The sequence below is a fragment of the Athene noctua genome, chromosome 2 (assembly GCF_965140245.1).
Source record: "Athene noctua chromosome 2, bAthNoc1.hap1.1, whole genome shotgun sequence".
Lineage (NCBI taxonomy): Eukaryota > Metazoa > Chordata > Aves > Strigiformes > Strigidae > Athene > Athene noctua.
The window spans coordinates 137709884-137734223 of record NC_134038.1 but is presented as its reverse complement, the minus strand read 5'-3'; the positions used below and the strand labels follow the sequence as shown (position 1 = coordinate 137734223).

The following is a 24340-nucleotide window of genomic DNA, read 5'->3' as shown; positions in this document are numbered from 1 at the left end:
CACTCAGAGATGAAACCATCCACTAAGAGAATGATCCCTCCTGCTCTCTTGTCAAACACCACATCTAGCTGACTGTGGAAGATGCGGCTGCCAAGGCAGCTGATTCTGTCCAAACACAGAAAGGGTGTCAGCCACACTGCACAGACACAGGTGGATGGGGCATCCGTCACCCTGTTTTCCCTTGTGCAAGGTTCTGATGTGAGGGGGTGCCCAACATCATTCCCTTGGTGTGCACCAATCCTGCTTTGCCTTGAAGTGTTCTTTGATGACAATTAATGAGAAGGCTTAGTAAAGCAACAGCTAAGTTGTGAAATATTAAAAAAACCCACCACTTATGGGGAAGCAGGATGCATCTCTCACAGTCTCCCTCTAATGTTTGCTAAGAACCAACTATAGGGTCTTACTCAGTGACAGTCTTTGCACATGAATTCAAATCCTAACCTCCTCCTTGTAAACAGATGTTACTGCTTGTTAAAAATGATTGTAATTTAGGCTCAAAGAACCAGAAAGCTAATTGCTGCTGCCACCCAGTTCTGCCACCTGAAGTAGAATGCTTGATTGGCAAGAGGATGAGATGTGCCTGAGCAAACAGCTTTCTAACTTTAGCAGACCTTGTGTCTTTCTGCAGTGAAAGCATGAAGCAATACAGTGTCAGGAATTCCATTGCTAAAGCAGAAATAATAAAATACACCAAAACCTTGATGTACTTTTAATACAGAAGAAAATAGTACCTGTGTTTCAACTTGCTCACAGAAGCAATGGTGATGCCTGGTTCAGCCTTAAGTTTCTATCTTCTGAAAATCAAAGGGATTTACTGCTCAGAGAAGCAGATCCCAGATAGCATGTCTATACTTGTGCCTCCTCAGACAGCCTGGCAATGCCTTGCAGCTTGCCCCACTGAACTTCAATGCATTGAAAAATGAAATCACAGAATCACTTTTTTTCAATTCTTGATTAAATCGGTGAAAAGTGTTAATGCAAGAGCAAGGATTTCAAGTGACAACCCTTTTTAAGCAAGCCCTACACCATTTAAGACAAAGGCTGTTACCTTTGTTCAAAGTGCAGCTCCAACACTTTGTTGAAATAAATTGGCACCATTTTACTGCCCATCATGTGAGAGCAACCACTTGTGGAATTATTTCACCCTCAGAAGTGCCATTTCCATACAAACTCACTGAGTACAGCATGCAAAATACAGTCAGGTCTTTTAAATTCAAAACTTTCTTGAAACGTTAGTGTTAAGATATAAAGCGTGTGTACTTTAAGAAAAATATAATGGGCTGTCCTACAGTCTGCAAAAGCATATGAATTTTTTTGCTGTGTGCTATACTTTTCACAGTTTTTCAACAATCACATATTAAATATCTTAGTAGGCAAGAGTATGTGGCTTCATTTTCAGCTGGTAGTTGTGAAACATCTATGACCACTTGCATGCCTACACCCATGGAAGAATATGATAGCTAGACACTTTCCAAAGGGTCATTTTACTAGGTTAAACCATCTGTGAGGATTCCGATTTACCACAAAACAGTGAATATTCTTGCACATACTTAGGTACATTTCATATGTTTAAAAGTACCTTTAAAATTTTAAGTAGACTAAAAAAAAAGAAGGCAAGATATACATTTAATTTCCCTTGTCATTACAGTGTACAGGCAGGCACAACATGAGTACTGATTTTTTTCACAGCAATTCTGAAGCAAACAGAAATTGCACTTCACTGCAAACCAAGGCTACTAACATTAGGCAGGATTTGTACTCTAAATGTAAACTTGATATATGAGTATACCATCAAAGTACATTATAGCGTACTTGCCTGAACAGATCTTTGAGGTTTTCAGGTAGTTCTGTCTGACCTGCATATCCTGTGTTCATGGCAATAAATATTCCAACTGATTACTTCAATGTAATGTTTTCGCCAAGGAATAAAAACCTGTTATAAGAAAGATGATACCAAAAATGTTACATCTAGATTAGATGTAAACAACTGCATCATACAAAACTAATCATGAGAGGTCAGATGACAGAGGTGCCTCTGGGCCTGAATCTCATCTCTCACAGTGACCAAAAGCAAATGCTTAGGAGTATATTAGAGCTAAGCAAACAGAGGCATTTCCCTGGTAGGCACCAGCTTTTAGCTAATCTGTGTCTCCTGTGGCTGGCACTGAATTTAGAAGGAAAAGACTGGACTGTTAGTGCAACAAACAGTGTGTATGGCTGTAGTATGTCTATAAGAAGAATTACCTTTTGAAACATGTAGAATAAATGAGACTGGTAGGGATTCTGTGGGTTTGTAAAGGCCAGAAGACAGCACTGAGTAAAGGAAGCAGAGAAAGGACAACACAGGACAGTGGAAATACAAGGCATGTATCAAAAGCACTGGGAAACTCTGGAATCCCTGAGACTTCTTGCAAAGTTGAAGTCCACCAAACTTCTCACCCATACGATGCAATGATTTCACATGGTGGGACTTGAACAGGACCAGAATTTCAACAGCAGTGCTTTAATTGGACTCCAGCAGGGCCAGAAGGTCACTTGCATTTCTTGTTAGATTTTTAAAAGAAAGTTATTTTAAGGTAGTATATTACACAGGTGATTTAGTGTTACCATCTACTCCATCAATGCATTTACAAAGGGTTTCAGAGGAACTTCAGAAGATTTTACTGGTATGTACAGCCTGCAAAGGACAATAAAGAAGCACTGCTAAAATACTTCTTTCTCTTGTTCCTCACTGCATTGTGGATAGTCTTTACTTGTACTGCCACCACTGGCAGAACTTCTACAAAGATGCAACTGAATTCGCAAAGCATCCCCAAACTCCTGTCTGGACCAAACCTTTATAGATATTCCCTATAGACTAACATCAAAAGCAAAAGATTTAACATATTTTTTTCTTGAAAGCAACAATTTCCAATATACTTCATGTGAAAAAGAAACAAAACAACAATTTCCATACTGCTTAGCAGAACATCTCACCTCATAATCCATCTGCTAGAACAGTTGAAGACATACACCACCATACCAAGGGCACAGCCTAGATCTTTGGCGGTCTCCGTTTTCGCTGTGCTGGCTGGTCCTGCAGCAGCACCGCTCGTTAGGTGGAGAGACTGGGTTAGAGTAATGTAACACCTGAACTCAGGAAAAGTGATTGTTAGCACTGCAAGAAACATCTACAGTGTTGGGAGGTGTTTTGTGGGTTGTGGGTTGGGTTGGTTTTTTTTTTTTTTTTCCCCAAATCTTATGTTTCATGGGTGATTCTGACTGAGTCAACTTTCTCTTTATGATTTAATGTCATAAATAAAATGTACCTCTTTCATTGTTCATGATGTGTCACTACTTGGAAAATATTTATTTTAGATATGAAAAACAACCACATGAACATTTTTTAGCAAGAAGGAATGTCCCATCAGTGGTCACACAGGACAGGAAACAGGAGGCTGCAGCTGCCACTTTGCCTATTTCAAAGACTTGAGTCCAGAATCAAGACCCTCAGCCCACAGCTGAGCGTCATAAGCATGAAGCCAACCAGGATTGCTGGGTGCATCTTTTTGGATCACGAGCTTCGACAAGAAATTCCATTCTGGAGCCAAAACATTGTCAGAAAAAAGGCTTCATTGTATGTGGTGTGAAAAAAAGTACTGATTTGGACTTTAGAACACACACACACAAATTATTTTCCTGAAAACTGATTAACATTGGTATAGATCCACTCATACTCTTCTTCAGCCTAGACACCAAATATATCCATTGTTATGCAAGAAATATTTCAGTTATTTTAAAAGTAATGAACATAAAATCATAACATTACTTAAGTATGCACACCTACCTGCACACACATGCTCAGAGATATTGTGTCTTAATAACCTTATAAAATACATGAGGTATGAAAGAACACCGAACTTCTAAGAAACATTTAACTTTTCATTCAGTGAAACAGATAAAGCAGACACTGTTACTAGTAACAGTCACTACCTGTCAGTCAAAGGTGTAATAATTAGCCGAGGGGTATTTCTCAAGGACTCATAAAAGTACTGAAACTGAGCATCACACATGTTGGCAAAGCAGTGTTTCTGGGCACCATCCCATCTATTGTGTAGCTGTGAAAGCCAAGCAAAAGCTCAGGAACTGATGACCTAAAAAGCCACTGCAGAGACGTTATGCCGGGTAGGAGCTCTTCAGATGAGAGAAAAGAGACCCATCATAAAGCTACAGCTGTCATCAGTAGGTCTCACACCTCATTCCTGGACACTTATGAATAATAACTACTACAACTGATTATAAAGGATTAGACGCACCTCGAGGCATTTGTGCTTTTATACAGATGCAAGTGTAATACAAGATCTTTTTAATAGAACTATTGCAGCAGAACACATTGCCACTTATTAAGCCAAGACCTCTCCTTACAAACAATGCAGCCTTTGCATGGGAGTAGACATTACTTTGACGAGAATGAGTTTCATTTTACTCCTCAAGCCTTGTTTATTCTTGTCGTAATGCTACCTTAGAAACTCATTTTATTTCTGAGGCTCAGGAGGTCAGAGGAAAATGAGAATTCCTTCCTTTTTCAATCTCCATCCAGGGAAACATTTTGTGCATTCAAACCAGCAACATGTGCTAGCCACCTTAATTTTTACCTGAACAAAATTATATATAAAGCACTTTGGTTTAAATAAACACTCAAAATTATAAAGAGTCACCAGAGCAGAGGAGTGTCTTTCTCTAGAGATGTACATGTATGCCTCCAAAAGAAGAGCAAAACACACTGTAAACAATTGAAGACGGAATAATTAAAAGCAAAATAACAAGACATTTGGAAAAGCTGCTCAGATTGCCCAAGGATTGTCTGCACTCAGTTTTGTGGTCTGAAATTTAGAAGTATCTTCCTGCTCACAGAAAACCTCCTAAAATTTAATGCGTTCCCAGAAATAGGGTAAAAGTTGACACCTACATTTTTTTTTAGGTAGGACTTTTTTTCAGAAGATGGTAGCCCATAAAAACACAGGCACAACACAGAGCTCTGAAACAGACTGTCTTTGTGATTATACCTACTCCATCTCCACCATTGTGGTGCCCACATGCATATCCAGATCCAAATTTGGGTTAAGTAATATTAATTCCAGTCAGAACCACTAAAACTGTGCATGTAAAATGCAACCAATCCAAACACATACCTTCTGAATTACAAGGCTTGCTACAACATCTCCAGTGTGCACATCTATGGTGCAAAAGGTCATGATTTTGTCGATCACCCGAGGAAAGTTCTCCAAGCAGCACAGTAGTAAGAGCATTTAGCTGAGTGACCTGAAAAGGTTTAGGTAGCCCTCTAAGACCAGATGGATCCCAGTTACCATCTACCATTATTGCTACTAGAAATTATTTCTGCTTAAATCATTAATTAAATCGCCACAAAAAATAGCTTGTATCTTAAACATGAGATGCCAGAAGCAGCCCTAGTTTAAACAGACATTTGAACCACCTCCAAAACAACGACAATCCAGACGAGCACGAATACTGAAGATGGTCAGCTAGGCAAGGTAGGAGGAATAGATGAATAAGAAGATGTGCATGAAGTCGAACTGTAAATTTTCTGGTTACAATCTCCATAGAGATATGCACCAGACTCCGCAAAAGTTGTACTAATTGCATGAGAATATTTATTGGAATAGACTTTAGGAAAGATCAGTGACTTAACATTTTATAAATAGGCAAATTAATGAAGGGAAGATCACAAAATATGACATAAACGATTATACAGAGTTACTGAGTTCCATAGTAGAAAGCCCCAAAGGAATTTTTCAGGTTTCATATTAATAGTAAAGAAAAACACAGCTACTGCATGTAATTCTGAGGCAGCAAATGTAACTTCATTAGAAAGATAAAACTTACTGGGTAGCTAGTGTGAGACAAACTATGCTTGTACATGTTTAAAAATTCTGGCTTAAAAACAGGCAGTGAATTAGTAAGACCTAAACACTACACTTTCTATATTATTGCTATACGATATACAAAAACACTTACTGGTTCTGTTTTTACTGCGACAGAGTTAAAGGCCCAGAAGGTAATATTCTATGCAAAAAAAAAAAAAAATTTGAGAATCAGTCTAAAGCTTGAAAATGCTTACAAAAATAAAACCAGAAGGCAATTTCACTGAGCTCCCTGTTTTTTCTTTATCGTATCACAAAAGGAGATATCAATAGCAACATTTTGAATGAAATTGTCTAGCATCCTGAAGTATTTCTGGTACCTTCCTTTAAACACACCCAAAGCTCCACTTCTCTATGGCAGTGAGCTGCTATCTGCAGAGACGTTCAGATGACCTTTCCTAGTCCACTCTTTTTAAAGCAGAAGCACTTCAAAGTCCCCATCACAGGTTCAGGAAGCAGCAACAGCATGAGACAGTGCTCTGCTCTACTTGAAAAGTGACACAGAAACATGGCCTGCCTGGATCACACAAAGGTTCATCATGGATCTATCTCTGCCTTTCACAGAAGCTAGCAGAGATTATTTTAAAAAATACAAAAGAATCATAAAAAATAACTCCAGGAGAAGAATATCCTGGGAACATCTGCCATAATTTGCTATAGACACAGCAGCCAGAATTTACAAAACAAACAAAAAAGAACCAAGCCAAACCACCCAAACCCCCAAAACTATTCTACTTAATCATCATATTTAATAGCTATGAACTGGATCAAAATTCGGCTAACCTTTCATTTGACTTTTTTTATACTTCTGTCGTTCTGTAGCCAAAAGTTCTGTATTTTGAACTGTACAGTATGTGGAAGTACTTCTTTTGTTTAAAGTCTGCTACCTAACAGCTTCAGGTAGTGCCTATTAGCTTTTACATTATAAGAAATGGCAAACAAAGATTAATCTTTATCCACCTTCTCTATTACAGGGATCAGATTCCTCCCCCCCTTTTTAAAGTTTCTTTCCTATTTCATATTTCCCTTCAGCGGATTTTCTAGGTTGAAAAGAAAACCAAAATTAAAGTTTATACAACAAGAAACAATACTAACACCAGGACAAAAACATGCAAAAGAAGCTGGAGGTAAATAAGGGCAAAGCAAAAATCAAACTGCAGAAGGTACTGTTCTGAAGGGGCACAACTAGTAATATCAGAAGTAAACTGGTTTGACAGAAATAAAACCAACGGTTTTGTCTTCCTCACACAAATATATGTTTAGTATTTGTATATGTATTGATTGCAAACTCTGTTCTTGACACACCATAACGTTGACGTTTGGCAGTATCTTTGCTTTTACCTTTCATCTCAGTTCAGAATAATCCTACAGAAACCCCAGTCATTAAGATGTGATTACAATGCTCATGAGATAACAGCAATGGAAGCAGCAAAAGGCATATTTATTTTTTCAGTATGTGCTAATAGCAGTTAATTTACTACAGGATTGAAATTACTAAATTTTTCACTCATCTCTTATGAGGCTATTTTCACACTGTACTAATTTTCACTGAATTGAATTAAACAAAAATAAGATATCCATACCTGCTTCTTGTGGCAATCCTTCAGGGCTGACGCCAAGCCCTCTTTCAACCTACTGAATGCCATTTCAGCATCTGAAACCCACCAGAATCGTGAACCAGTAAGTGCAACCTGGGCTGGGTAGTCAAAAACCCACTTCTCTCTGCTTCTCTTCATAGGCCAGCATCACCTCCATGATGCAGAGGCGCACTGTCTTGTGTATCGTATCCTCGAGATGCTGCAACCAAGACTCTACCTTTTAAAGAAAAAAACCCTCAAACATGCATAAAATTATGCATGTAACACAAATGGTACATTTTATACTAACAATATAGGAAGGACATCTCATTAGTCGTTACAAAGGATTTTTTTTACATCAGCATTCTTTACAAACTTTAAATGAGAGTGGGTTTTTTCTTTCATTTTCTCTCTCATACTGCCTCTTCAGGAGGAGTTAGATCAGGAGCACTTCCCAATTACTAAGATACCAGACATTGTTTTGTTTTACTTATCCATTTGACTTGAACACACAGCATACTGCCTTAGAGCTCCAAATATGAACGTCTGTAGTTCTTCTGTTCACAGGCAGAGTAAACACAGACAATACAGTCTTTCCTATGTCTCTATGTGCTCAAACGTAGCTGTATCTTGGAGATACATGTCTCTAAGAGGCAAGCTGCATATATTTGTCCATTCAGTCTGGGGCCTCCCTGCTGAGACAATCAATCATTAGAACCACATGCAACATTGATTTTATGCAATGTGAATGCTTATCCATTCAGCACTGTTCTGAGAACAATAAGTTATTGTCTCAGAAGCTGCTGATCTTTCTTTCTGACCTACCGCTACCCAGTTAGAGCACATACTGGCTGGCCAATTAGCAAATATGAGGCTCAAAACGAGCTAAAACCCTGTTCAGCTGATAGGGGACACAGGAGAGAACTGGAGGTCTGGAGAGGTGTGTATCTAAAGGATAAGAGAGAGGGGATCTGAAAGTATAATGGAAGATTAAATAAAAGGACAGAAGAAGAGAGGAAGTCTGATAAATGGAACATCTGACCATCAGTTCTGTGGCTTTTAGTACATTTTTTTTTTCATTGCTCCTAAACACTTCGTGCTCTACACTTATTAAAAAAAACCATAAAAACTTATGTACAAGGGGCATCTAGGCAATCTACAAAATTATTAGTTTATTACAGAGGTTTGTGCCACAAAATGTTTTGAAATTTGAAAAAAATAGTTGTGAGGGGCTTTTTATTTTTATTTTTTTCTAAATTTATATTTTTAAAAGCAGCATTTTATGCCATTGAAAGTGCCTATTTCATTTACATACCAAAGAGAGCAAAATCTATAAAGGAAATTTCACATAACTCAACATACCTGACCACGGCATCCACACCCTTCATAGAATGGAACGTATTCCTTTTCTCTGCTGTACATCCCAAGGGCAGTATTTACAGATTCCTCTATATTGTCTTGAAATTCAAGATCAGCAATGTTGTCAAAAAGTTGGGTAAGATGATGGGCTACTTGCACCCAAAACCACCAGACATGTAAGGAAAGCATTTACCTTGGATTTCTGTCAATCACACTACTTTAATGCCTATTTCTATTAAAGTGGATGATTACCATGCTAACGTTTGCTATACACAATAAGATTTTGTGGTTCAAGAAAATTTAACACAGTTTTTAGCAACTAATTGGGTAACATGAATTCCTTACACCAATCTTACAATTGTGTTTCTTATTCTAGTGCTTTCAGTACATAGTGCTTCAACTGATCTTAGCAAGTAAAATGCACTAAATGACCACGTGATTAATCAACACTTCATTCTTAATTTTTAAAGACAAGAAAAATTAAACCCCATTTTTTTCCATACTATTAGCACACTTATGTCAACGGAATATAAAAGAGGAGTACTTCTGATTTGCCTGGTGCCACAGACTGACAAGGTGATGCTGACTGTAAGATGATCACTACACAGGAGGTTTTTATGGAAAAATCTGGGGTTAATTACACTATTGTCAGTCAACAGAAGAAGCTGAATGACAGAGGTAGCTCAGTATAAAACTGGGAAGTCTTGAAATTGTTATTAAATATGGCTAATGCTTATTTCACAAATAGTTGATTCAGGTCCTGTGTAACTCCACACCTCTCCAAAGACCGTGGAGTTTGAAGATCACTGTCTACACACCAGTATGCTCTATGCCCAGTAACTAGAACAGCAGATTTATTTGGTTGCTCCTTCTTATATACGGTGCAGAGCAATGAATGAATGAAATAAGTCACTGAGACTTAGTTATACAAAGAAGCTATGAAACAGTCATTATGTTTGGAAAGGCTTAGTGTTCAAACCTCACAAGCCCTTCATCCTCTTGGAAAGTACCAGTTCTTTTGTTACATGTCACTGCATCTAAAAAGGTTTTGCCTGAGACACACCAATAACCAGCACTCAGAGAATTAATGGCCATGGCTGGATAGCCACTGAGGCCAGGAGTATCATCTGGCATGTAGATAACATAGTACAAAGCTTCTGAAATACATCAAAGTGCCTGTGCTTTTATATAAATTGGTCTCAAAGTGTCACAAAACCTAGCAGATTATTGTTCGAGGTAGGAAAACAGAAGGGGAGCTACAAAAACATTACTTGTACAATGGTCAGCAGCTCAGTTAGTAACAGCCTAACAGAGATCACAGATCTTTCAGTACTACTTATCATCACGATGCATAGCATGCCTGAAATTTGATCAATCTAGGCCAGAAGGAGAATAGATTTGATGATCTCATTGACCTTTTCCATTTTTTAATTCCTGCAAACCTACAATCCAAGAATCCAAATAAATGCAAATTGCACGTGGCTAAATTTCCAGGAAGACACAGCACAGGATTTGTAACACTTTTCCTCAGAATTATGGTTTTCTTTCTCCTTGATGAACACCTTGTACTTGTACTAGCTGAGGGGAAAATGTTTCCTACCTTCCTTACATAGAGTGTTCCTATTTGTAAAGTAAATCAACACCCAGCAACAAAGGTGCAGTTCTATGATGCTGTCTCCTTACATGGTTAGCTGGAAAACATGCCTTTCTGTAGACAAAATGAAGTACAGTTATATGCAAGGAGGCTCACCTGTTTTGGCTCTGTTCATTTTGAAAGGATGTCTAGCAAGTCTGCTGAAGAAAGAAAATAGAAGTGAGGAAAAGCTATGCACTTGGTTTCTAAATATTCAGCTAGAGCTTTTTTCACAAAGTCCGAAAAGACGACAGAGATTTTAACAATGCATGCTTTTAATCACCCTAATGTCATGAATTCTCTCCCAGTTAAGGAAGAAATCAGACCAAACAGTAAAACAAAACAATAAAACCACTTTTAATTTAAAATAACAACAATGGATACAGCTGTAAGGAACAGATAAGGTGGTAAGCCTTACATGTTTCCGTTCCAGAAACTGAAAGGGAACATGTTCTTTTTATTCATTCAGACCAAGGAACCCAAGAGAACGGAATGGTGCCAGGAAAGCCCCTGAAAAAGTAAGTTTGGCTAAGCGGAAATTCCCCTTCAAGCTTCCCAAGAATCCAGACTTCTGAAGTAAGCGACAAAACCAAAAATTCTTACTTGACAGGGCAGTTACTTGAAAATAAATTTTAAAAACCCCAAAAATAAAAAACGGGGGAGCAATGTGACCCCTTTTCTTAAGATGCACACATTTTCTTTTATGTATATGTATTATAATAAACATGAAAACACATGTTGGTATTGACACAAAAAGCATTAAGAATCAAAATACGCAATTACGTGCCTATCTGGAGAGGAAAAACACACACGTTGTGTGACTGATGCACTTTAGCTAAGCTTGGTATCTCTCATAACAAAAGTGACAACTCAAAAAACAGGTTTGTGGGGTTTTTTGAAACTGCCTATTACAACTTTTTCCTGCAGGGAGAAACAGGCTGTGACTCCAAACATCATTGTCTCTACAGGTAGGAAGAGTGAACATCACTGGGAAGTTCAAGGCATACCTTTAAGGGTGTTGAAGGAGGACCTCTGCTGTACACAATCAACTATCCCCTGCTGTAAGCATGAAAGACTCCCAGCTCCCAGGTTGTGGATGGGGAGAAAACTAATTTGATCCAAAATGAACATATTTTTAAGACCTTTGACAATTTTTACATCATGCAATCCATAAATAATGAACCAATGCCTCAAATGTATTGATCATATAAAAATCAGTAAAAAACAAGGATACCAAATAGAAACAAATGACAAAAATATTATCGTCAGATCATCTCACACCCATACACGAAGAAAATGTGACCTAACAGCTCTCATTTCCTCACTGTTCCAGAATTACACTTTCAAACAACTCAGAATCATGCTGAAAATTTTACCTGTGCTGCAAAGCTTCAAATTTTTCATACACCTTTGCCTTGGTGTAGCTTCCATCACATTTTTTGTATTTGCTGTGTCAATCACCAACTCCTGTACAGAAGTGCAAGGAAGTTATCACAACATGTGGAATTCCCCTCATATTCTTCTACTTCATACTGTTTACTATACTGGGACAAGAAAAGCACCTTGAAAAAAGGCACCTTGTCAGCTTGTTTTAGGTTCTATTTCTTAAATGGCAAAAGAAAAAAAAAAAAAAATCCACAAACACCTATTTTGACAGTGTTTATGCTGAACAGATGAACAGAGAGAACCGCACCAGAGGAAAGCAAATACCATTGATTATACTATTAGATTTCTTCTAACAAAATAAAAATGACAGATTGTAACAGAAGCATTAACTTGTACAATAATTCTTCTTATGCGTGCAAGCCCAATGCTTTTTCTAACATGCATCATGAAGAAACTTATGCATGTTAAATGCCATGAAGAGTTTCACTGTTCTTAACAGAGTTCTCAACTTTTACAAAGGTGTGAATAATTATTTTTTTTTGCCTATAGTTAGACATGCTGCTGCCCACATTGTTTGAAGATTTAAACAATTAGAAATTTATTTGAAATTTTAAACACAGAACTTCCCTATACATCATTATCATAGCTTTTCAGAAATGTACATGATGAGAACTTCCCCAGCATACATGGAGTGAATTACGCGTATATTGATAACACACGAGTTATTCTCTTTCTAAGTGAGTGTTCAGTGACTTTTTTTGGTCAGAATGAACAAATAAGATGAAGTATTTTGTGTAAGTTCAAATGTTTAGGTTAGTTGCTGTCATTATCTCTGGCCAATAATAAATAACAGACCATTAACTTGTATTTCAGCTATCATTGTCCTAAACGATATTGAGTTTAGCAGAAGGGATTTCTGTAATTCAGAAGTATCATATCGCTGTGTGACTCCAGCAGGTTAAAAAGCTAACAAAGAATAAATAAAAGAAAATATTAAGTCATGTGAAGGAATGACCTGCAGAACTTTGTCACAAACCATGATTTGTGACAATATATCAACCTGAGGCTGTGAGTCCATATGAAAGGAAAACAAGGCAAATAATTTGATTTTAATAATAAAGCGTAAATAAAAATCTACTTCCGATATTCTCCCAAGTAAGCCCGAGACTCTCATAATAATGTTAATTCAGTGTGTTGGAAAGAAGTTTATCAAAGAAGTACTCAAACCATCAATATGGTATTGTTATTTTTAAAAATATCTTTTTCATTACCCATTCTAAATAGTTCAGATATAGGATGCAAATAGACATAAACCACTAACTCTACTAACTTTGAAGTCTCTTGATTTCTTTAAATCTGTTTGCATCTTCTGGAAGCTGGCTTCTGGTATCTTCAGAGACAGAGAAAATACTTTCTAGATCAGACCATGTGCTTTGAACTTCCATCCAAATGGAAATGACAGAATTTTCCATGTTTAATTTAATTTTCCAGCCTTTCACCTTCTTGAATGAAATATGCCACTATTTACTTTCCAGAATAAACTGCATCTGAACCTAGAAAAACAAAAAACAGTGAAAAACTGCACTAATCAAAATAATTTAATCAAACGGAGGAAGTAGGGCTAATAAAAGTTTAGCAAATTCTTTTGTAACTTATTATCATATAACAGAAGACATCTTTAAACACTGAAAATGGACAGCATATTATTAAATGATTTTAAAAAAAAATCTAAGAAAATATAAGCTTAGAAAGCTGTAATTTTATTAACTCCTACACAGAGACAGGATTTTTTTAGAATATATATAGTTACACAGCATACATATAATTTCCTGGGACTAACGTCTGGAGAAAACATATCTCTCTGCAATAAAGAATCAGGAAAAAAGTTTTAACTAACGAAGTGTACCAAGGGAGTGAATAATATTGATTATACTAATAGTATTTCTATTAATTAAATCCTTATTTGATTGCTATCTAAAGTTTCAAGCAGCTGTTCATCTGACTTTAATAAAGGAACTCCATTCCTGTGAGACTCTTCGTAAGAAAATTTGATGGTAGTGCATGTATGGCTGATTTCTGCCAAAATCTGGGAACAAGAAGAGTAGTAATAACATCTGTCTATACATATCACATTTCATATTTTGAGTTGAGAATTTTAATTAAATTATATTTAATTCACAGTGATGGTAAACTACACCGCAGACAGGAAGTTAGTTTCACTAAGCAGTGAATTTTGCTCCCTAGGTAAGTCACATGAAACTATTCAATTCTATAATTAATTTCTGGAAACAAAACTTGATTAAACAAATAGATTGGTACATACTATTCTACAAAAACAGAAGGAAAAAATGGGCATCTCTCACCTTTTCAGTTTCCACCCCTCTTTCACAGCGTTGTCAACTATACTTTGGACTTCATCTTCTACTTTATGAAGCTAGAGCCTCAAAAGATCTGTCAAGGTAAGATCTTCTGCTACTAAAAGGCTGACCTATAAAACAGAAAGACATCAGAGAGCAAAATAATTAAATTAATAAAAAAAATGAGATGTAAGCATATAACAGTGTTCAAACGGAATCCAACTAAAAAACTCTAAATTATGTGCACTCTAAATACTGGATATACTTTCAGATTTGCACCAAACTTTGAACCCAATCAGCCTAGATGAAGTATTTTTTGATGCTGTTACTGTTTATTTTTTGTTTTGAAACAGTCTGTCAAGTGACAGTCTGCACTTCTTGTACTGTGATACACTCTATACACTAAAAGGCAAGATTATTTGCACAGCTGCCATCGAAGTTGATGTAAGCTACAGACACAGTATTTCCACACTAGAAATCTTGGGGGACGGTGGGGGTATTTGCCATATTTGTAAGATATCAACTGAAAAAAAAACAAACCACCACTTAAAATTTTAATTAAGTCTTTGAAAAAACTTACCACAGTCAATCCTTTTTAAATTTTTTTTTTGATAAAAATAATCCCAAAAATTTTGTACTAGGCCTGTTTAGGAGTTTTCTGCATTTAAACAAATTTTAAATGTCTTTTTATTAAAACTGTATGTGAAAAATGTTTGGTATATTGGAATAGAAACGTTCTGTGAGGCTCACTCTCTTCTCTGTTTTTCTTTCAGCTTCCCAGTTTTCTTCATTTTAAAAATGATTGAAAATTGAACTTCATTTTTTTTTTTTTCCAAAACGGTTAACAAATTTTTTTTTTTTAATTTTGAAAATCAACAACTTGTCCATGTTATACCCAAGCCACTGAGATTCTTTCTGAGAATTTGAAATAACTTTATTTTGGTGCACACAAACTTCTTTGGTTTTTCAGCTACATGATCAACAGTTGGGTAAAACATCTACATTTCTGCCCATTCTAGCACCCCTCTCTATTTTTTTTCTTTCTTTTTTCTTTTTCTTTTTTTTCCTATCTACTGTCAGTTCAACAGCCTCCCTGTACAAATTCTTAAAAAGTTTACTAGTAGGCTGGTCTTTCAGGTGGCCTTTCTTTCCTTACTTTCCATTTCCCTCTGCCCATCATATCCTCTGTTCACTATTAAGAAACATTCTCTTTTGCTATCCAGGAAAGCTTCCAGCCACATTGCTTTGTTTTCTTATAAATATTTAATAGAAATTATTACTTTGAAATATTCCCCTGCCCCAAACAAGACAGAGAACCTTTCAAGCTTAGTTCTATTTTCAGGCTCAGGAGGGCAACAGCCAGGTATGAAAGAACCCTCTAATTCAGCAAGCCAGGTCTGCTTTCGGAGAATTGGGTCCCTTTGTCTGAGCAGAGATAAATTCAATTCTCAACCCACGAGATGCCGCTGTCTGAAACTTAAATCTCTACTCCATTTATACATTAAATAGTTGGCAGACTGATAGTGCTGCTACATCTATGTGTAGAGCAAGAAAGACCATCATCACAATCTCTTTGGCTGAATACTTACACCTGTGACATTCATGACCTGGTAGCAGTGTCCCTCTGCAGGATTTTGCAACTCCGATATTGCTCTCAGTGATGACATCAGATTCTTCATCTTTAACTCCAAGCCTCTATATACATCCCAGGAATGAACTTCTTTATCCAAAGACTGCATTTCCTAAAGAATAGGATTAAAATAATTGCGGTAATTACTTGCCATTAACAGCCTCCTTGTTGATAACTAATAAAAATTTAGGAGGTTTGTCAGAAAGCTCTGCTTTCTTGTTTCACGTGCAGATGTGTGGGACAGTTATTCAAACAAGACTAGAGAAGATTTTATTGGAGTCATTGGTTTATGTGGCAGATAAAGCAAAGACTCTGGAAATGTACTTTCCAGCATGTCACTTAAAGTAATGGAACAATATTAACACTGCATTTACACATTTTATGATTCCAGTTGGATCAGAGCCATTTACTTTACCACAGACCTGATAACTTAAGTCTAATTTTCTTATTATTTCACTGTAGATAAAAGTATCCATAAATTTAATACATTCAAAACCACCATTCAGAGGGGTGAGGGAGACTCATATGCACACTGGAGCATGATGAACGTGACACAAGCGATCAGCTCACAGTCAGTGATTAGCATCTTCTCTGTTCCGGGACCTGGCATATGTGCCACAGTGAAAGCAAAAGCAGACGGGTGTTATCTCAACCCTCTCCTTGCTTTTACCACCCCTATCACAGCATGATAACCCCCAGCATCAGAACTGGCTAGGTGGAGTCCATAATTCTGAAGCAATTTAAGTCAAGAAATCTGCTGTTAAGTCTGATTCTTCTCTTAAAGCACTACTGATTGGGCATGCAATTAAACTTACTTCTTCCAGAAGGAAACAATTGTGTAAAGAAGAAACTTTATACCCATTAGATTGAAGACTTTCTTCCTTCCATACTTAACAACTATACTGTCTTTGAAGCACAGCTATTACCTCTATCATCTGCAAATAGTCTGGGGGACTTCGATGCTATTTTTGCTTCATAATTTCCTTTTCTCATTGGAACCATCTTCTGCAGGGCTACTGTCAACAAACACTGCAAATACTTCAAGCAAAGAAAGTGTCCTCCCTTTAAATATGAGCATCTTTGCTGCAAAACCCAACACTCTGGAGCTATGATAAACCTCTGCAAATTTCACCTGCCACTAAAGATAATGACTTTCATCTGCTGAGGCCTGTCATAAACCCCCACCCTCTTTATTCTTTCACACACTGCCTCAACTCAGAGAAGTGGCAGCACAGTTTTACCATGTACTTCCACAGGGAATGGAAATTCATCCAGAATAATAAAGTTTTAAAGGAAAACTCCCTAAACAAAGCATGCTTCAGAACATTCAGTTTGGACGAGTAACAAATCCACTGAAACATCAAAGTGGGTGGGAAGAGTGAGGAAGGGGTGGAACCGAGACAGCTAAATTGCAGAAAGAGACAGCTATGGAACCTGCCTTGGCAAACCTTCTGAGCTGCACATCCATCTGTTCCACATTAATCTGTCTCCAGTAGGTTTTAGTCCAAACATCAATGCTGCTCTGAATCAAAAAGTACAGATAAAAGCATCAACAACATTTGGTAAAAACAAGCTTCTGCTACATAGATAAATGGATGCAGGGGAAAACCCACCACACAGCAATAGCTCCTGGACTTTATTTTTTTCCAACCTTACACCACCACTACCTTGAAAGCACACAAAAATAATCCATCTTCTCAAAATTCAACTCAAAAGCCAAGCATTCATACTTCAGTATCAGATAGGTATACATACATACATACTATTCTGTGATATTAAACACACACCTGTATCCACTGACAACATACAGGTGCACCTGGGAAATATGGGGGAAAACTGCCTTACATGTCTCTCCTGGAAATACAAATGCTGTGCACAAAATTATGGAAAGAAAAATCTAGTACATATATTTTTTAACTTCCCTATGAAAAACAACTTCTTGAGAGAAACAGAATTTTACAAGGCTGATTGATTTCCCATATGGGTCTGTACACTGACTTTTCTGGACTCCTGCTTCTAGCCTTATACAGCTTTCTAATGTACAATCCTCAGTCCTAAAGTGGAATTTTCTGGCTTTTTGAATTTTTACTCAGTGATTTTAATTATTCAAGCAACTTACTGGTATTAAAAAAAGTTCAAAAAAGGTTGTTTTGGTTTGGGATTACCTTGAAATTCATTCATTTTAGAACAGAGATATTTTTACTCTCAGTATCCTAAAATATAGCAACTATGACTTCAAAACCAAAAGGAATATGAAAATCTTCAGTATTTTAAACTTTAAAAAAAAAAATCAAAACTATAACATTTATAGGATCAAAAGTATAACCAAAATATATTCTAACTGTATAATTTTTTTTAAAATCTTACATTAATATAAACACTGATATCCCAAACTTTCTTGAGCAACTGTACTTCATTTTGACATTGTTTCATTTGCTTCTACTCTGACGTATCTACTTCAAATAGTTTTGCAGATTCCTGCATTAGTGACATTCCTTTTTCCAGCATCTCAAGCTCTTGATTTACCTTGAAGAGGAGAAGAGCACTCAAAGTATCATTACAGAGTATATTTAGCTTACCTAAACCTGACAGTGAAATCTATAGATCCTGTATATATGATTCCATATAAGAAAAGCTGGGAACAATTATTGCAAAGAGGTTAAAAGATGCATTTGCACCATCTCTGAAAGCACCCAAGGCATACAGAGGACTCTACATTTGAACCATAAGAACTGTCATGTAGAAAACAGTTCATTTATACTCTTATAATAAATCTTTTAACTTATTAAAGTAAGGAGAAGTGGTTTTAAGTTGTATAAATGTTAACAAAGTCCCTTCATGATGTTTTGAAAAGATCCACTAAATAGCCCACTTTAGACTACTGCATTCAAGGGCACATTATGCTGACTTTTTAAAGGAAAATAAATAAAGAACACTAGCAAGTATTCTGAAATTTTATTTTATCAGTGAGCACATGCAACATTGGAAGAGAAACAAGAGAAACCTAGATTTGCTGGTGCTAGAATTATACCAGCTTCTTGAAAAAAACAAACCAAAACCAACCCAGAAACCAAAAGAAAACAAAAACCCACAAAAAAGAACAAAAGTACCCCACAAAAAAGACTTCAAAACAAACAAAAAAACCCCAAACCGAAAAAAACCAAAACCAACCAAAACCCCAATCTGTATTTTAATATGTATATCAAAATATCATGAGATTTAGTATTGAAGGATTACAAGCAAATATGTTCTTCTGAGATTCCCCATTACCTTATTAAGACAAGTGTATGCATTTTCTGTACCAGACTGAAAGGGAGCTTCCATTTTAAATCTTTCTCTGAAATCCATCTGCTTCCCCTGATGAAACACAGGTAATGAGACCTGTCACTGATCATGTTCTCATAAAACAAACAGACTTAACAAAAGACTGATCCTAGAATTCAACATACATCAGGTAAAGTACATTTTATTCTTATAAATGCAACCTCAGATGCCTGAAAAGGAGTTACTTTGTGCGTTACTGACACAACTCTCAACAGCATTCCATTTTTCAGGGAATTTCTATTTAACAGAGTAACACTATCTTGAAGGAAAAAATATCACATACAGTAGACATATATCAGTAAAATTTGTATATTAACTGTGAGGATATCCCAACACCTGCCTATGAATAAGAAAACACAGTGGAGGATTTATTTAACCACAGGCCATGCTCTGTGCCATAGCTTTTGCTAGAATTTTTGTCAACTGTAGAATAATTAATTTTATGGATCATTGGTAATCATAAACTATTCGAACTTAATTAAGTCAGTTATTTTATGTATAATCACATAAAATATCATTCAAAAATACGTTGAGAATCTTCCACACAGTAAAACAGAGAGCTCCACTCCTGCTGCTTTAACACATTTTCAAATATAAAAGTTGACCTGGAAATAGTTTACTCATTCTACAAATCTCCCCAAGATCTCCAGAAAAACCATTCAGTAAACCATGTGGAAAAAAAAAATTCCATCAAGATGACAAAAAAAACCCCAACTTGACAGGGTTTTTTTTTGTCATGTCAGATGAAAGTACAAGAGAAGCCTGAAACCAAGTCACTTCAGAGTAAATAATGAGTAGTTTAAGGTACATGTCAAAAATCTACATTTATTTTCCTAGTCATCCCCTCAACCTGGTTTGGACCAGATTGACACCAAAATAGAAATTCCACTGTGGACTGGAAAACTCACTGAAGCTGATAAGTAGTTTTCATTTTGCTTAATTAGATTATCTGGTGAAAACATTAGTTGGACTTCTACTCAATTCTATTTAATGCTGTTTAAAGTGTAGTGCACCTACCAAACCAGACCAAATAAAGGTCTCTCATATGCAGATGCTGATCTTAAAGCCATAGCTTAATAAGCTTTACTTTTAGTGTCAGTAGGAACCACTGCAGCTGTGTTTTCCCACCTATTCTTCCCACCAAGGTTTGTTTAATTCTGCTAATTCTCGCAAATTTCACTTGCCACCCAAAATAATTATAACTGGGCATGTGTGGGGCAGAACACATACAGAAACAAATGGCTGAGGACATCTGAAAGACAACGTCACCCGACAGGCATCAAATCCCCACTTTTGTATCCATATTTGAACAGAGCCCCAAACTATTGCTGTGTAACGGAAGGCAAAGCAACATAGGAAACACTCCCTAGATTTTTCTAAATGGCTCAGCTTCTGGGAGGAGGCTTATGAATGTGAACATGATTTGGTCATTAAAAAAAAAAAGCAAAAAATAACTACAGACCTCATCAGAACAAAATGAACAGATCTCTTTTTAAACTGATTTTTCATCATTCACATAAACAAGTCTTTTAAAGAACATAAGAAAAGCTACCTGGTTTTATTGCCAGTAGTTGAGAAGAAACAAGCAGAATGGAATTATTTTACATCACTGAGATCTAATACTGCTATTTTAGGACCATATACATACATGTAAACATGAAATATTACTTTTGCTACAGTACCTCTAACTGGGCATTAAATTTGCTTGGCATCTTCTGTCCATAGCTTTCTACCAGTGCAACCAACTCTTAAAAGTTCAAAGGGTTCATCAGCAGTTGTCTGCCTCTCCTTCACAGCCAAGAGATGGACTGTGATTTCTACCAGCACACAATAATCTCCCTTGGTCACCTCTCTTTGGAGTCCAGCATCTGTCACTTTTATAAATTCCCCTAAGTCAGTTAGACTACCAAACAGAGGCAGATATGATGACAAACAGAGCAAACATTCCTTACTATAGCGAACAAACATGTAGCAAGCCCTGCTGAAACTACTTACACGGTTTTAAAAAATAAATAGTTATTTATAAAATCAAACAAAACCAGTACAGTTTTACTATGTTATTTTAAGACTTTCTGGGCCTGATTTCCAGAGATGGCAAGTGCTACTATTGAGAATTAACCCAACAGGATATGCAAGTACAATATCTGGAAAACAAAAAGAAACACAAAACAACAAATACCACTAAAAAAAACCCTCAGAAAAAAAAAAAAAAACAAACCACAATAAAAAATCTGCAAATGCAGCTCATTGAAGCATTATATGTAAAAAGACCCCAAGCTTATAGTTATTCCTTTAGTGCATATAAACATGCACACATGTACTCCATTTTACCTAACAATGACAAATCTCAAGAGATTCTCCTCAAATATCCAGCTCCATTTCTTAATAATGTTTAGCAAGCTCATTTTGAAAGGCTTCATATCCACTTTAAACTAACTTTCAAAAGTTTTTGAGTCTCCACAGTTGCTTGTCTGAACATAAAGATTTTCATAGATGTTAATCTAGAGCAAAAGAGAGAGAAATAAATGCATATACTTTTCCAATATTTTCCTCCCAACAAAATAGCAAGTTACTAAGACCAGTTGCTTTCTTGCCTGCTCTTTAAACAGTTTAATAGTGGGAGACTGTTTAGAGACTTCAACAGTAAGAGACATCTTTGTGGATGCTAAACCGTGACCACGGAGAAGGAATTGCTTCAAAACCTCAGACCAGTCTTCCGAGAGGCACAGAGCTAGCAAGAGATCTTCTTCTGTACTCCAGGGCTTTGTTGGTGACATTTGCCACTCTCTCCATAATCTCCTGCCTGATTTCAGACAGATCAAGCATGTTGTCCATATCATTCTAGGCATCAAAAAAAAGTTTTGCTATTTCAGTAAGTCACACTGTAATGCCAATTGGTTAAATTTAGACACAGATGAAAGACTGGAATTCCACCCCTTTTCCCCAGAGATATATTAACAAGAGAAACTACAATTCACTCAGCTGTTCCTGTTTTGGGTTAAATTTCATTATATGAACACATAAAACCAAACTGAATACATATCCTTGATAAGTTTTTCAAAGCTGAACCTTTCATGGACAATATATAATTCTGACCATCAGTTTAGTGGATAATCCCTTACTTGGCTAAGAGATTAAGTTTCCACTATGTGCAAATTTACAGATTTCAACATGGCACCCAAGGTGGAAGCTCACAGCACAGCAACCAAGAGATAAATATTCAGCTAATCTAAATTAGCTTTGCATAAAATGGACGACTTCATTCTGCTGCTCACAGCTGCAGAAGTGGATGAAAGCATGAGTAAGCCTTTGGCAATGAATGGGACTATGCCTCTATAAACTGCTTCACTCAGAGAACAGATGAGGCTCAGGATTTGAAGACAGATGTTATTAAATGAGTTTGCAACCAAAAATAAACTTCTTGCATCTTACAATTAATTGGATTCATTATTTCCAAACACAAAGAGAAGCTGGACCCGGTAGTGTTCTGATCCCAGGTGTGCTGCTACCGTTTTCAACTGGGCAGACATTTGGAAAACATCACCCAGGAGTTTATCTACTAAGTCATAAAAGCCATCACCAGCGTCTTTAACTAGAGAAGGTCTAAACTGAATCTCTGGGCCATTTGTTCTTGAAAAAGTAGAGCTGGCTTCAAACTTACTTCTGTATTTTTCAAAAAGAAGTCTAAAGAATGTATTACGGTGTTATATGAACCATTGACCACCACATCATCAATGTACTCTATATAAATCTCCCAAGAGGCCGAGGAAGAATCTGCTTTAAGTTTCCCTAAATAAGCAAGTAAAGAAAAAACAATTGAAAAGTACTTTAATATATGAGTTTGCTAATGTATATCTTCATTCAATATACCTCCTTTTTTTCAGTATTGATATAATCGATGTATATCACAAAACAACATTCTCAAATATTTTTTGTATCGTGTGCTCCTGGACTGTATTTTGGTCAGTGCAGGAGACTCCTGAACCTCTCTGGAATTGCATTCACACTGGCTAAACTCAGTGCAAGAGTGCAAGTATCCCTGCATTGAAAAGACTACCTGTTGGCAGAAAACTTACACAATACAGCAACTTTGATGGAATATCCACATTTTGTAAGAATATTTCTGCGTGTTTGCTCACACTCAGTATCGACCCTTGTTATATTTAACTGAATGTTAAAAAGAGACTTTTCTTTTCATCTTTTAAAATAAATATCAACACTGTAAAGGCAATAATACAAGTAAAATTAGATCTGAAATGGAACTAAAAGGTACTCCAGAGAGGAGTGCTAAGATTAATGTTGATAACAGACCAAAAAAAAATTCTTGCAAAAGACAGAGAAGCAGGTCCCTCAAAAAAATAGCAAAAGTGGGACAAAGAGACAAAACCCCCTTGCTTCTGCATTCACGTCTTATTCAAGTTAAGTTCTCTGACTCAGTCACTGTACTACATATCACCTTAGTCATGTAATGCAGTGGTTCACATTTAAGGATATTATAATTTGTTTTAGCATTCATAAGTACAATGGTGAATTATCTGTTAATTACACATATAAGGAAGGAATATCCACATTTCCAATCAAAATTATTTCACAATAAAACTAGTGCAAGAATGTGTTTCTGGACAATTTCTTCAGCTGCAGAAATTACCTGTGGGGATCGCAGGAACAGCACAGCTCAGTTACAAAAATGAGACCACAGCACTGTCATGACTGCAGCTTGCCAGTCATTCCCAATTTACCAACTTTTAAAAGTACTAATGCTCTTTTCAAACGTTGCCCAAAATTATTCTCTCTTTTCCCTATTTGTCTGTAATCATCAGTCTTAAAGAATTTTTATGAAGTCGGTGCAATTACACAAATAATTGAACAAAAGTATTAACAGCCAAATATTTAGCACCCATATCACATCAAAATACAGCTCACTTGGCTGTTATCTCAACAAAATGATGGATCTGGTAGCTACACCTTGCAGCATTTTGTATATTTTAGCAAGTCTTTCTCCTTTGTCATCCAGGTATAAGACAGCTTCTTTTTCACCTTTCCTGAAAAAGAGGGCATGTTCCATCCAAGCATTCATAATTCCCTGGATTGATCTAATATTGCCCTTTGATTGCTGAACAATCTGCTCCAAATCACACACTGACATTTTC

General features: G+C 36.5%; 3 pseudogenes; all 3 read right to left on the bottom strand.

Moving 5' to 3' along the window:
• Window positions 1–11924, bottom strand: part of LOC141956698 (dynein axonemal heavy chain 11-like) — a 123582-nt pseudogene extending 111658 nt beyond the window's left edge.
• On the bottom strand, window positions 11907–19190 carry LOC141956697 (dynein axonemal heavy chain 11-like; annotated as a pseudogene).
• Window positions 19191–20863: 1673 nt separating this feature from the next.
• On the bottom strand, window positions 20864–24336 carry LOC141956696 (dynein axonemal heavy chain 11-like; annotated as a pseudogene).
• Window positions 24337–24340: the final 4 nt, after the last annotated feature.